Raw genomic sequence first — 13,523 nt, 5'->3', positions numbered from 1 at the left:
GAGGAGGAATGGGGGGGAGGTGTGCTGGTGCAGAGACCCCCTTGCAAACTGTGGTGCGATGACAGGGCACCCTTATGCCACCCATGGAGGTCCCCGGTGGAGCAGATATCTGCCTGCTGCCCATGGAGGACCCCATGCCAGAGCAGGTGGCTGTGCCTGAAGAAGGCTGGGACTCTGTGGGAAGAAGCAGCCCCCACTGTTGTAGTTCGGCGCTGGGAGGACTGCAACACGTGGGACAGACCCACGCTGGAGCAGGTTGGGAATGGCTGCAGCCTGTGAGAAGCGTGATAGACAGTAAACTGTTTGTTCATCAAATTCCATTAAAGATACTGGGAGCTCGTGACATGTTATTCCATAAACTATGTAGGCCTAAGCTTAATCTTAACTATTACATTGTGTAACGACTAACTGACTGCAAGTGCTTATCTAAGTTGAAATGCTGAAGCAAGGACTCCTACTATGCAAAAGACTGAAAAGAGGGAGAAAGGGAAGAAGGACAAAGGGGAGAAAGACAAAGGGGAGAAGAAGAAGAAAAAAAAAAGGGGGTAGTGTCTATATTCTGTAAGATATAAACAAAGACTTTGTGAGCCACTCTCAGGAAAGTAGGAAATACGAGGAGCTGGTGACGTGAGGAAGACCCGGATGGAGCGACCCCCTAGCTGCAAAGTGCGCAGACGCAGGATACACCTCTCAGAGAGACCCGATACCGGAAGGCGGAGGATATAAAAAAGACGGACCCTCGGGAAGTGAGTGCGCGCCGTTGGTGGAGCAGGGACTCCCCGGCCGCCCAGCGCTGTTTTGCTTGTTGCCGCTTGCTAAGTAAACAATTGAAATTTTGATTGGCTCCGACTCACATCAATTTGAGAAATCTACTTATAACAAAATTGGTGCCGTGACTCGGATAGAGGCAAGCTGGTGGAAAGCCCCATACGGGGAGGCGCCCCGCTGAGTTCAGCGGCCCCGGCTGAGTGCTATCACATCACACCCTCTACCGACGAACTCCAAAACTCAGCAACGAGCAAAAGAATACCGGTAACCCCGTAATCTTTGTGCACGAAGCCCCGGACGAAGACGCAGGGTTGCGTGAGTATAGGCCGGTTACCGTTCGGTTGGGGTTGGGTTTCCCGGAGCGTGGTGTGTGAGACGCCCAGCAGGGCGAAGCGAGTGCGGACCCCTCGGTAGTGCAGTTCCCATATCCCGCGAGGGACTGGGTCACGAAAAGGGGGAAAAACGAATTGTGTGAGTTTGTGAAGACGCTCCGGAAGATGGGACAGAAGAAGAGCAAGCCTTCTGATCCCATGGGTGGTGTGGGACCCAAGGTGAGGTACCCCCAAATACCACCAGATAGCCCTTTAGGCTTGATGTTAAACCATTGGGAAGATTACCCCTCTAGGCGGGGTAAGGACAAAGTAGAAATGATTTATTATTATATGGAGGTTCGGGGAGGGAAACAAATCAGGGGCGACCATCTCTATTGGCCTGGGTTTTTTTTTTTTTTGGGTCCTTTGAAGAGTGGGTCTGTCAAGCTTTAAACATTTATGTCAATTCAAAGGAACCCTTTAGTTTGGAAGAAAGTGAATATGCACAGGCATGCGAATGATATGCAGTATTAAAGGCTTTACAATTACTAAAAGAAAAAGTGGGAACTATATATACCGATTCTAGATATACCTTTGGAGTAGTACATACCTTTGGAAAAATATGGGAAGAGAGAGGCTTAATGAATTCTCGGGGGAAGGACCTAGTACATCAGGAGTTAATATCACAAATTTTACAAGCTATACGAGGGCCCAGCGAAATTGCGGTAGTACACTTAAAGGGACACCAGAGGGGGCTAAATCCTTTAGTACGGGGGAATAACCTTGCTGATCAAGAGGCAAAGAGAGCAGCGCTATTAGCACTGCACTTGGATGATCCGATAGAGGCCAGACAGCGGTGTGTTAATTGTGGAGATAATTACCTCCCCTGTTATGGTTGCTGGGACGATTTCGGGGTAGACGGCATAGAATGTGTATGTGAAAGACCAGGGTTTAAGTAGTGCTTTTTCCATGGAAAATCCTATGAAACTTTAAACTTTACTATTCAAGAACAAACAAAATTAAATCAAATGGGGATTGAACAGAAAGCTAATGGAAAATGGGAACTCCCGGATGGCCGAGAAGTTCTCCCAAAACGCATAGCTACCAAGATAATGCAGCAATTCCATAAAAACACTCATTGGGGAACTCAGGCATTAGTGGATCAATTTGCAACTAAATACATGTGCATTGGGATATATGATATAGCCAAACGAGTGATAGGAGAATGTCTCGTTTGTCAAAAAGTAAATAAACATCAAATAAGAAAACGAGTATATGGGGGGCGAGAATTGGCTCATAGACCTTTTGCAAGAATACAAATAGACTTTACTGAATTACCAAAGGTGGGGAGGTATAAATACCTATTAGTAATTATAGATCATTTAACCCAATTTGTAGAAACCTTTCCCACAGCCTGAGCCACAGCTCACACAGTAACAAGGATATTACTTGAAGAAATTATACCTCGGTATGGAGCAATAGAAGCAATAGACTCAGATAGGGGTCCACATTTTGTATCCAGAGTAACCAAAGAGACTTTGACTGCCCTAGGTACACAGTGGCAATACCATACCCCGTGGCACTCGCAGAACTCAGGAAAAGTTGAACGTATGAATAAAAAAAAAAAAAAAAAAAAAAAAAACAACTTACCAAATTGATGTTAGAAACTAAAATGTCATGGATAAAGTATCTCCCTTTAGCATTGTTAAATATCAAAACTCAACCCTGAACCGATGTAAGTATTTCTCCCTTCGAAATGCTATATGGGATGCCCTATGATTTAGAAATACCACCAGATCACCCCCAACTTGAAGAATTAAAGATAAAATCCTATCTGATACAGCTAATGGCAAGGAGAAAACAACTGCAGGCCCGGGGGATGGTAGTACAAAGGCCTCCATTGGATGTGGCCATGCATCAAATCCAACCAGGAGATAAAGTACTAATCAAATCATGGAAAGAATCTTCTTTGACCCCCCCGTTGGGAAGGACCCTATGTTGCTCTTATCACTACAGAAACTGCTGTTCGGACTGCTGAGAAGGGGTGGACACACGCAAGCCGAGTAAAGGGACCTATACAGGATACGACCTGGAAAATGACCAACTCTCCTGGGGATCTACGAGTCACCCTTCGGAAAACCTGAAAGAACTCTCTACACATTGTGAGATAAGAACCTACGAAGGACTCGATGAGTGAGACCCTAATATTTTGTCCAATTGAAACTTGTATTTGTTTTCCTTTTATATACATAAAGTGTAATGTATGTAAAGAAGGCTGGGGGATTAATAATGCACATGGAATAAATCTCCGGTCTAGTTGTAATCAATGTTATTAACAAGAATGGAGATTAACTAATCAGGCCCTAAAAATTGGAGTAAAAACAGGAAAATAATTGAAGATTCTAAAACTTGGTGGGAAATATTTACTAAAGGGATAAATCCTGAAAGAGAGTGCACTCACTCTAATTGACCTACTGAATAACACCCTCAGATCCTAAGGGTGATCTGTAGAAAGCACATCCCCTGGGTCCCCTGTCATGAACCCGAGGTCAAAGATAAAAACTGGGAGAACTATGTGTCCCAGAGTAGAGACAAACGTACCCCTGAAGAATACGGCTGCTGCCGAGAAGATGGAACACCCTGCTGCTCTAAGCAACAGAGTAGGCAGAGGAGGCAGAGACGTACCAAAGTGGGGAAAACTCTGCTGCCCTACTCTGAAGAAAAAAGGGCCTCTGAGGGAGAAGGACCAGACGAGAGTGCCAGACACCCTGATACAAAAGAGACTTAAAAAAAAAAAAAAAAAAAAAAAATACAAATCTATAGAATCCCGCCAGCCTTCTATTAGAGCTATTGGATAGTCTGGCTAAGTGTATTAACTACAATGAATACACTACCAGAATGAGCTAGAATGACTAACCAATCCCACCAACCTTTTGAACATACCCTAACTAACCAAATTATATGGCCTTGGACAGATGCTTATTATGGACATACAGGAAGTATGGATACAGATTTGTATGGAACAAAATTAACAACTACCATACTGAACAATAACCTAACACTCCAAACATATAAATGGGAGAATTCATCCCATACCTGGACAACTAAAAAAGGAGATGAGATAAAGATAATCTGCAGAGTATTCAATGTAAATGTGATAATAAGTCGACACCCTTTAATTCAAACCGTCCGTCAACCACCTTTTACTCAAATCATTATCAAAGACAAAACAGAATCTAAAATAACTCAAACCCATTGTGAATCAGACACCTGTTGGTATACATTTACTGCAACCCAACCGGTGTCCATAGTTTATTTGAGAGGAACCAGGTCAGGAGATCAAACTATATCTTTCCGATTTCCATTGAACATACAGGAGGAAACTACAACAACCACAACCCACACTCCCAAAGAGACTACTCAGACTACTCATACTGTTCCAACACAACCAACAGTCGTGCTTAACCCAAGAATTTTTGAAATTAGACCATATGCAATTAGAAATACAGGTCAACAACAAATGCTGTTTAACCCGACGTGGTCTCTCAAACAAGTTGAATTGCTGATGCAAAATAATGTTTCAAATATTCAGCCAGCCTGTTCACCTTTCCTAAAAACTTCTTACGAGGGATGAACAACCTGGCTGCAAAAACAAACTCCTCACACAAAAAGAACGCAGAGAGACTTAACCGGTGCTTTGGGAACAGGATTGGGAGTTTTAAATAGTATTGATTCGGAGGTGATAATGAACAAATTGGCTACCTGAATTAGTGATTTAACTAATATACAACGACCTTTGCAATCTTCCTTATTGACTTTGGAGACTAACCAGTGACTGTTGTCAAATATATTACCAAAAAGGGAAAAGGTAAATATAAAAGATCATGAATTGATTACAGATGCACTCAGTGTACTCCAAAATAACCTCTCTTTAACTCTCAGCTGCATCTAGACTCAAATATGGATGCAGTCGATAGCTGCCTCAATTATAAGAGAAGGTGAAGAAGGTATTCTTCCTACTGAAATTCGGAGAATAATTTGGGACAGTGCTACTAATTTTGAAAAGAAACTCCAATCCTGGTGGAACCTGGTAAACTTTACCTATGACCCCATCACAAACACAACTACTACCTTTATACTCACTATTTACAATACCACCATATACCAAATTTATCCTGTCATTACATTAGGGCTGAATCACAACGGGACCATACTCTATCCTTCTGAGCATAGAGTATGAGCCCGAAAAGTAAACGAAAAATGGCAAACTGTCAATCTAGAATCTTACATTGTACGAGAACACCAAGGATTCATTTGTGAAGACAATGCAATTGAGACACAAGATATTTGTTTAGATACCAAACAAAATATTTGTCACTTTGAAGTCCATCCCAATGAAAATCCTAAACCAATACTTATATATTGACAAAACTTGTGTATGTTTAAGGACGGTTTGTGAATTCTTAACCGTAAACAAGGTCATAGTAGAGACAAAAAAATTATTCAAATCTCTGTGTTTACAATTTCACAAAGATAATCGGATGTGACTTTTCCTATTTAGCCCCGGTCATGTTTTACCAACTCCTGCAATCCAATTATACATTAATACATAATCTACAACCTACACCCATTGGAATGAATCTCACTTTGGTTAGACAGTTACTTCAACACAAAGACTTAGTTAGAATTTTAGAGAAAGTTAAAGAAAACGGACAGAAAACTCTAATAACTGTTCATCACAATGTGGAAAAATACACGGAGTCTTGGAAAGAACAAAAAAGAATGCAGAACATAACTGGTGAGACACCCTTTTTGGATAGTCACCTACTGCTACAGGCATCTTGAACAAGTTGTGTCACCCCATTGTGGTTCTCTTGATATTAATCTTAATCAGTTTGACTTTGTCAATAATATTATATGTCATAACTTGGAGAATGATGCAACGGGTAACATATCTGATGTCTGTCACCCGTCCAATACTCATTAAAACCAAAAACGACCAATTAAATAATGACTTTAAATTGAAAAAAAAACTCTCCTGTTAAATCAACAAGAATTACAACGATTTGATGAACAAAATGATAAAAAGAAAAAGGGGGGATTGTGATAGACAGTAAACTGTTAGTTCATCAAATTCCATTAAAGATACTGGGAGCTCGTGACATGTTATTCCATAAACTATGTAGGCCTAAGCTTAATCTTAACTATTACACTGTGTAACGACTAACTGACTGCAAGTGCTTATCTAAGTTGAAATGCTGAAGCAAGGACTCCTACTATGCAAAAGACTGAAAAGAGGGAGAAAGTGAAGAAGAACAAAGGGGAGAAAGACAAAGGGGAGAAGAAGAAGAAAAAAAGGGGTAGTGTCTATATTCTGTAAGATATAAACAAAAGCTTTGTGAACCACTCTCAGGAAAGCAGGAAATACAAGGAGTTGGTGACGCGAGGAAGACCCGGATGGAGCGACCCCCTAGCTGCAAAGTGCGCAGACGCAGGGTACACCTCTCAGAGAGACCCGATACCGGAAGGCGGAGGATATAAAAAAGACGGACCCTCGGGAAGTGAGTGCGCGCCCTTGGTGGAGCAGGGACTCCCCGGCCGCCCAGCGCTGTTTTGCTTGTTGCCGCTTGCTAAGTAAACAATTGAAATTTTGATTGGCTCCGACTCACATCAATTTGAGAAATCTACTTATAACAGGAAGGACTTGTGAGAAACGCTCAGTTGTCAGTTATCAGCGGCTCAGACAGGATGCGGTGTGAAGCACTCTTTATTACGTTCTTGCAAGACCGGGCGCCCCCATCAAGTGGACGTGCCTAACAGCCATCGTGCAATGGTTTATATCCCTTTCTCCCAACCGCGAGTTCCCTCCCCTGATTCCTCATTGGCTGAGTACTACAGGGTGTACAGACTTCCCGAACCGCCTACCGATACGCCGTCGCATGTTCATGGAAATGAACCTTGGCTTTCTCCAGGGCGGAGAAGTTAATATGCATGAGCTCATCACGCAAGCGTACTAAGATGGAAAAGTTCCAAATTCAGGTTCCCCAAGTCTTTTGGTATCTGCATCCATCTAAAGCCAGTTCCAAGTACTGGGTCATCACAGTTGACAAAAAGACCACTTGCCTTCTAGCCCTAGGCCAGAGATTTCAATGGTTGTGAATTGCTCTTGTTGATTGGTTTGGTGAATCGCTCCTGCCATTCCCATCAGGCTTATTATGCGAAAACAACATTCTTTCCCTTACAGACTCATGTTGGAGAAAGTTCGTGAAGGACTGTCTCCTGTGAGAGGGACACCACGCTGGAGCAGGAGAAGAATGTGAGGAGTCCTCCCCCTGAGGTGGAAGAAGCGACGGGACTAACCACACCCTCCATTCCCTGCCCCCTGTGCTGCTTGGGGGGAGGAGGTAGAGAAATGGGGAGCAAAGCTGAGCCTTGGAAGAAGAGAGAGGTGGAGGGAAGGTGTTTTTAAGATGTGGTTATACTTCTCACTGTCCTACTCTATTTGCTAAGTGGTGGTTTTGTTTGAATTAAATTGATGTTCTTTTTCTTCCCCTAACGAGTCTGTCTTGCCTGTGGCCATAATGGGTGAATCATCCCTCTCTATCCTTATCTCCATTCCTGAACCTTTTGCTTTATTTCTCCTTCACATTCCTGAGGGGGAAGGAGTGAGGGAGCATCTCTGTGGTGCTCAGTTGCCCTCTGGGCTCAAACCACAACACTACCCTTTAAATACTGGAACATGGTGATAAGGTCTCCCCTAAGCCTTCTCTTCTCAAGGCTGAACAAACCTAATTCTCTCAGCCTTTCCTCACATGGCAGGCTTCCCAGTCCCTTGATCATCTTTGTGGCCCTCCTCTGGGCCCTCTCCAGCCTGTCCACACCTTTTTTGTATAGCAGGGACCAAAACTGAACACAGGATTCCAGGTGTGGCCTGACAAGTGCTGAGTAGAGTGGGATAATGACTTCTTTGTCTCTGCTGGTGATGCCCTTGTTGATGCAACCCAGCATCCTGTTGGCTTGCTTTGCCACTGCAGCACGCTGTTCACTCATATTGAGCTGCTTGTCCACCAGGACCCCCAGGTCCCTTTCCACAGAGCTGCTCCCCAGATGGGTAGATCCCAGCCTGTGCTGCACTCCTGGATCATGTTTTCCCAGGTGCAAGACTTACACTTCATGAGGCTCTTGTTACCCCATTCTTCCAGCCCATCCAGGTCTTCCTGCAGGGTGGGTCTCCCTTCCAAAATGTCCACTTCCCCACTCAGCTTGGTATCAGCAGCAAACTTCATCAGGGCACACTTGATCCCATCATCCAGATCACTTATGAAGATATTAAACAGCGTTGGGCCCAATATTGGCCCCTGGGGGACCCCACTTGTGACAGGTTGCCAGTTTGAAAAGGAGCTATTTACCACCACCCTCTGGGTGTGGCCTGTCAGCCAGTCCCCCAACCACCGCACAGACCACTTGTCTAGACTGTTACATATCAGTTTCTCTAGGAGGAGGCTGTGGGAAACCATATCGAAAGCCTTGGAGAAATCCAGGTAGAATGTCCACTGCTCGCCCCACATCAACCGAGCAGGTTACTTTGTCATAGAAGACAATCAGGTTTGTCAAGCACAATTTGCCCTTGGTGAATCCGTGCTGGCTTTTTATGGGAGACCTCGGATGGTCCAAGGGATCAGAATGTAAGTTTGGTATTGACCTTGAGCAGATATGTGTATACCCTTAAGAGACTTGACAGTCCTGAGAAGAGCTGAGTAAACAAGAGTAAGGAACTACCAGATCGGAACTGCCTGACCGCAAGGAAAGGAAGGTTATCGAGGTTGCAACAGAGAAGAGGTCATCCAATCATGAACTGTTAGTCTCTAATTAAACCAATCATATATGGACACATACTCTTAATAAAGTTATAAAAAGGCTTGTTAGAACAATAAAGTAGCCATTTTGCACAATTTGGTGTTTGTCATATCCGTCTCAACAGCGACAAATGGTGACCCTGACGTGATCCCAACACTGAGGAAATAAATAACTGCGGCGGGAAGAGCCGCGGAGATGGAGCCCAGTCAAGCGTAGCAGCGGGGACAGCTGCATAGTCCGGACAACCTTTTGAAATATGACACCGTGCAGGTGAGCAGCTGGGAACAAAAGGATGGCAGCTAGCCTCACTAAGGAGGAGGGTATGATTACGACAATGTGGAAATTGCTGCTTCAGCACAGGGGAGTCAAATTGGATGACGTAGTGCTCCAAAAAATGTTGTTGTGGAGCAAAAAGCAAGGATAAGAACCTAGCACTGCCACTGCATTTAGTGTGAGCAAATGGGAAGAATTGGGACAGAAATTGCTTGAGAGTGCTTCTCAGGGTAATAAGACTGTGACTGACCTCCTTACACCCTGGAGGTTGTTAAAAGAGACTTTAAAGGACTTTAAGGTGGAGAAAGAAAGCTCAGGGGAAACCCCTTATAATCCAGGGGCGTCCATGGTCTGGGTCTTGGCAGCGAGAGGTCAAGATATGGACCTAGCGGGGGGAGCCCATCCTAAATGTAGACCACGGTTGAGGGCGAGGGGATTGTACGAGGACTCTGAGGAAGTGTGAAATGGCTGGAAAACAACGAACATGTTATGAGCGATCCAGACCGAGGGGCCCCACTGTAACAACAGGCTGCAGCTGTGTTCAAGGACATATGCAAGGCCGAGATAGATTTAGAAACTACATTCATGGCCAAGAGATAAGGAAGTTGGACTGTTGAAAACAGGATGCCTACCTAGTAGGAGAGCAGCACGTGGACACCACACCGGGACCAATCATAGAGGGCAGAAGGGCGCGCGGACAAGTAGCTTTAGCCTATTAGCAATAAGATAGCGGCGTGTGAAGCTTGAGATAGAGTATAAATTGCTGTGTATCCTTTAATAAAGTGGAATCAACTTGATCCCATTGGTCGTATAAGTTGTGTCCGGGACTTCCGTGTCAGCAAGTGGCGCCCGAACAGGGACCCACAGAGCCCTATCCAAAATACGTGGGACTTGAACCCTGGGAGTCGGAACCCTCTCGTCGGTGCTCGCCCGAGCAAGAGAAGACGGCCCAGAGGGGGCAGTATCAGCCGTAGCAGGCGCTGCCCCGGCGCCTGGGAAGATGCGCGCGCAATCGTGGGACTCTTGCCATGATCAGGTGAGCGGCTGGGGAGGAGAATTGGGTCCACGCTAAGCAAAGAAGAAGCGGCAGTGGTTAAGCTCCTCCAACATATACTCTCTAAGAGAGGATTATCTTATCAGGGGAACCTGAGGAGGGTGCTGTTGTGGGCTCGGCAGCACGGACTAATCCCCTCAGTGACCGCAGCCTTTGAACCTGCTACTTGGGAAAAGATCGGCGCGGCACTGTGGAACAACATTAGTTCAGGTTCTAAAGACAGTGGGAAACTCTCCACCGTGTGGAGATTGGTCCTAGACACTCTGACAGAACTGAAAGCGGAACGGCAGACCCCCGCCTCCGCTTTCGCTGCCTGGTCAGCAGAGGCCGAACGCGCTGGCGCTCAGGATTCCGCCACTGCTGGGACGTTCGCGGGATCCCTGTTCCCCAAGGCGGCTCCTAAAAGGAGGGACGGGGACGCTGCACGCGCAGCACCCGTGCGGCAGGGAAGGCAAGAGCAAAAGTCAACAGGTTTACTACAGGTTGAGTCCCCCCCCTCAAGCCCAAAAGATCAATCCCCGGAGCGCCCCGCCCCGCTCCCGCCGCCGCCCCGCCGCCTCGCCAGAGGAAGGCCCCGACCCAGCCCTGCCCCCGTCCTCGCCCCCGACACCCCGGTCGGTGCAGGAACAATCCACACTTGCGAGACCTAACGAGAAAACTAGAGCAACTTGAAATGCGAATGAAGGAATCGGCTCAGCCTATTCCTCCGGCACCGCCGCCGCCCCCTCTTCCGATTAACCCCTTTTTCCCCGACACTGGGGGGGGGCGGTCAGGGGGAAACAGTGGCAATCGGGCTGCGGCCATCGTCAGCTCAAAGGGAGGGGGGGCACTGGGAGGCGCGGGTGGTAATGGTAATCCGGCACATCGATGGCGGGGAGTTACTCGGGATGCAATAATAGAGGGGCGGTTTAACGAGCTGGGACCTGTGGTGTTCCCGGTAACAGTAACCCCACAGGGCAATGAGTGGGAGGCCTGAGACTGGAAAATGATTAAGGAGGCCAAATTAGCCGTAACACAATATGGGTTAAAATCGCCATACACTAATTCAGTAATTCAGCATATTCTTACAGCACATTTATTAACTCCGTATGACGTGCGCATGATTGTACAAACCTTACTAACAGCTTCCCAACAATTGCAATTTCTCCAACGTTGGCAAGTGGCCTGCGAGGCTGCGGCAGCCACACCCCGTCAGCAAGGGGATCCTCTATATGGGGTGCAAGCTCAAATGCTGATGGGCGCAGGCCCTTTTGCCAACCCGGACTGGCAAGCAGGGTTTCAACCGGAAGTGTTACAGTTAACCCAAGAATTAGCCCTAAAAATGATTTTAGCCATACAGGATGAAAAAGCGGCGCCAGCATTTACAGGATTAAGACAGGGGCCCACAGAGCCCTAGCCTAAATTTACTGACAGACTACATGCTGCTAGCAATGGTAATCCTGACTTAAATGATGAAATGAAAGTTAAATTTCTTGATATGCTTGCTTATGATAATGCTAATGAGAAAACTAAGAAAGTCTTAAGTCTCCTACCTGCCTGCGCTCTCGGCCCCGCCCCCCCCCGCCCCCGCCACAAGCGGCAGTTTTTACAGAAGCTGCTGACACTGGGATGCAGCGCCCCTTGCCTGCCAACACCACATAATCAATAAGCAATGGCTTTATATATTCTTAACGCTGTTTTGATGTTTGTAGTATTTGTCATTTTATGTTGTGTGAGTAATAAGTGTAAGAGGCCTCTTTGTGTGATTGTTCTGCGGGTGTGAGACGCAGCCCAGCGGCAGCTGCGGAGTGTGGAGTTCTCTGACAGAGCGTCCTAGTGCCCACTGGGTCATCGGTGCTGCCTGTTTGTTCGGGCTCAGTGTTTGAAGTGTCACAGGTGAGATATCTCCTCTAGCAGGAGGCAGTAATTCTGTGTTAATTGTTGTCGTGAATTTAGGTGCACACTCTGAGGGGAGAGTGCACCCTTGTACCATCTGCCTGAGAAGGATATTGTCATAAAAATCATCTACAACCTTACAGGGGTTGTTCGTTTTACCAGGGGTCATAGATGCCGATTATATAGGGGAAATCAGAATTATGGCCTGGACCCCTGGACCCCCATGTTCAGTAACAAAAGGGTCAAAAATTGCTCAGCTTGTTTATTTTACTACAGCTCCCCCTAATAGTATGCCGAGAAGCCGGGGTGACTCAGGATTTGGATCAGCAGGTACTCCTCAAGTATTTTGAGCTCAGACAGTGAGACAAGGTCGACCTCTGATAAAATGTGCCCTCACCAAAGCAGAAGAACCTGTTGAACTGACAGGCATTTTACATACTGGTGTGGATGTGACTGTAATATCTGCGAGCAGATTGGCTGTTAGCTCGGGTAACTCGAGCACTTTTCGGGGTTGGTGGTCATGCTGTAACATTTCAAAGCAAAGATCTCATTCAGGTAAGGGGCCCAGAAAACCAGGTAGCAAATATTCATCCATTTATATTGGAAACCCCTATTACATCATGGGGTCGTGACTGTATGGCTCGATGGGGAACTCAAATTGGGTCAAATTTGTCTTAATCACCACTGCAGCACAACCCACCCCTAAACCCACCCTGAAACTAACCTGGAAAACAGAATCACCTGTGTGGGTGGGTCAGTGGCCCTTGCCAATGGAAAAGTTGTGCCACCTTAATGATTTAGTTCAGGAACAGTTAAGTGCAGGACATATCGTACCTACCACCAGTCCTTATAACTCCCTGGTGTTCGTTATTTTAAAGAAAAGTGGTAAATGGTGACTTTTACATGATCTCCGACGCATTAATGATGCCATGGAGGATATGGGTACGTTACAGCCAGGAATGCCCTCCCCAACAACGATTCCCCGAAACTGGCATCTTGTAATAATTGATCTGAAGGATTGATTTTTTTTTTCCATTTCCTTGCATCCGGATGATGCACCTAAATTTGCCTTTCTTGTTCCCAGTATTAATGATACTGAACCTGTAAGACAGTACCACTGGGTTGTTTTACCATAAGGCATAAAAAATAGTCCCACGATGTGTCAGTGGTTTGTTGCAAAGGCTTTGAGCCCTGTTAGAATGCAGGTCCCCCAGGATGTTATATATCATTATATGGATGACATCCTTATAGCAGCAGAAACACAGGAGATCATTGTCACGTCACGCTCAGACGAGGGGGACAAGTGACTCGCATAATGAATCAAAGGTCATTCACCGGACAGATGGCCCTTGAAATTTGTCCAGGTGCACCAGAGCAGAGCCGTC

The 13,523-nt window shown here is 46.0% G+C and overlaps 1 protein-coding gene across 1 annotated transcript in view; it reads left to right on the top strand.

Annotated features, from left to right (window-relative positions):
• The first annotated feature begins 533 nt into the window (after positions 1-533).
• Positions 534-13,523, top strand: part of LOC141917717 (forkhead box protein D1-like) — a 98,569-nt gene continuing 85,579 nt past the window's right edge. Inside the window, 1 exon segment of the mRNA XM_074811122.1 lies at positions 534-550. The gene's annotated coding sequence lies outside the window, so the exon portion shown is untranslated.

This window comes from Strix aluco, chromosome W (genome assembly GCF_031877795.1).
Source record: "Strix aluco isolate bStrAlu1 chromosome W, bStrAlu1.hap1, whole genome shotgun sequence".
In the NCBI taxonomy this organism is placed as follows: domain Eukaryota; kingdom Metazoa; phylum Chordata; class Aves; order Strigiformes; family Strigidae; genus Strix; species Strix aluco.
Note: the sequence above shows the minus strand (reverse complement) of the source record. Positions and strands in the feature narration are given on the sequence as shown.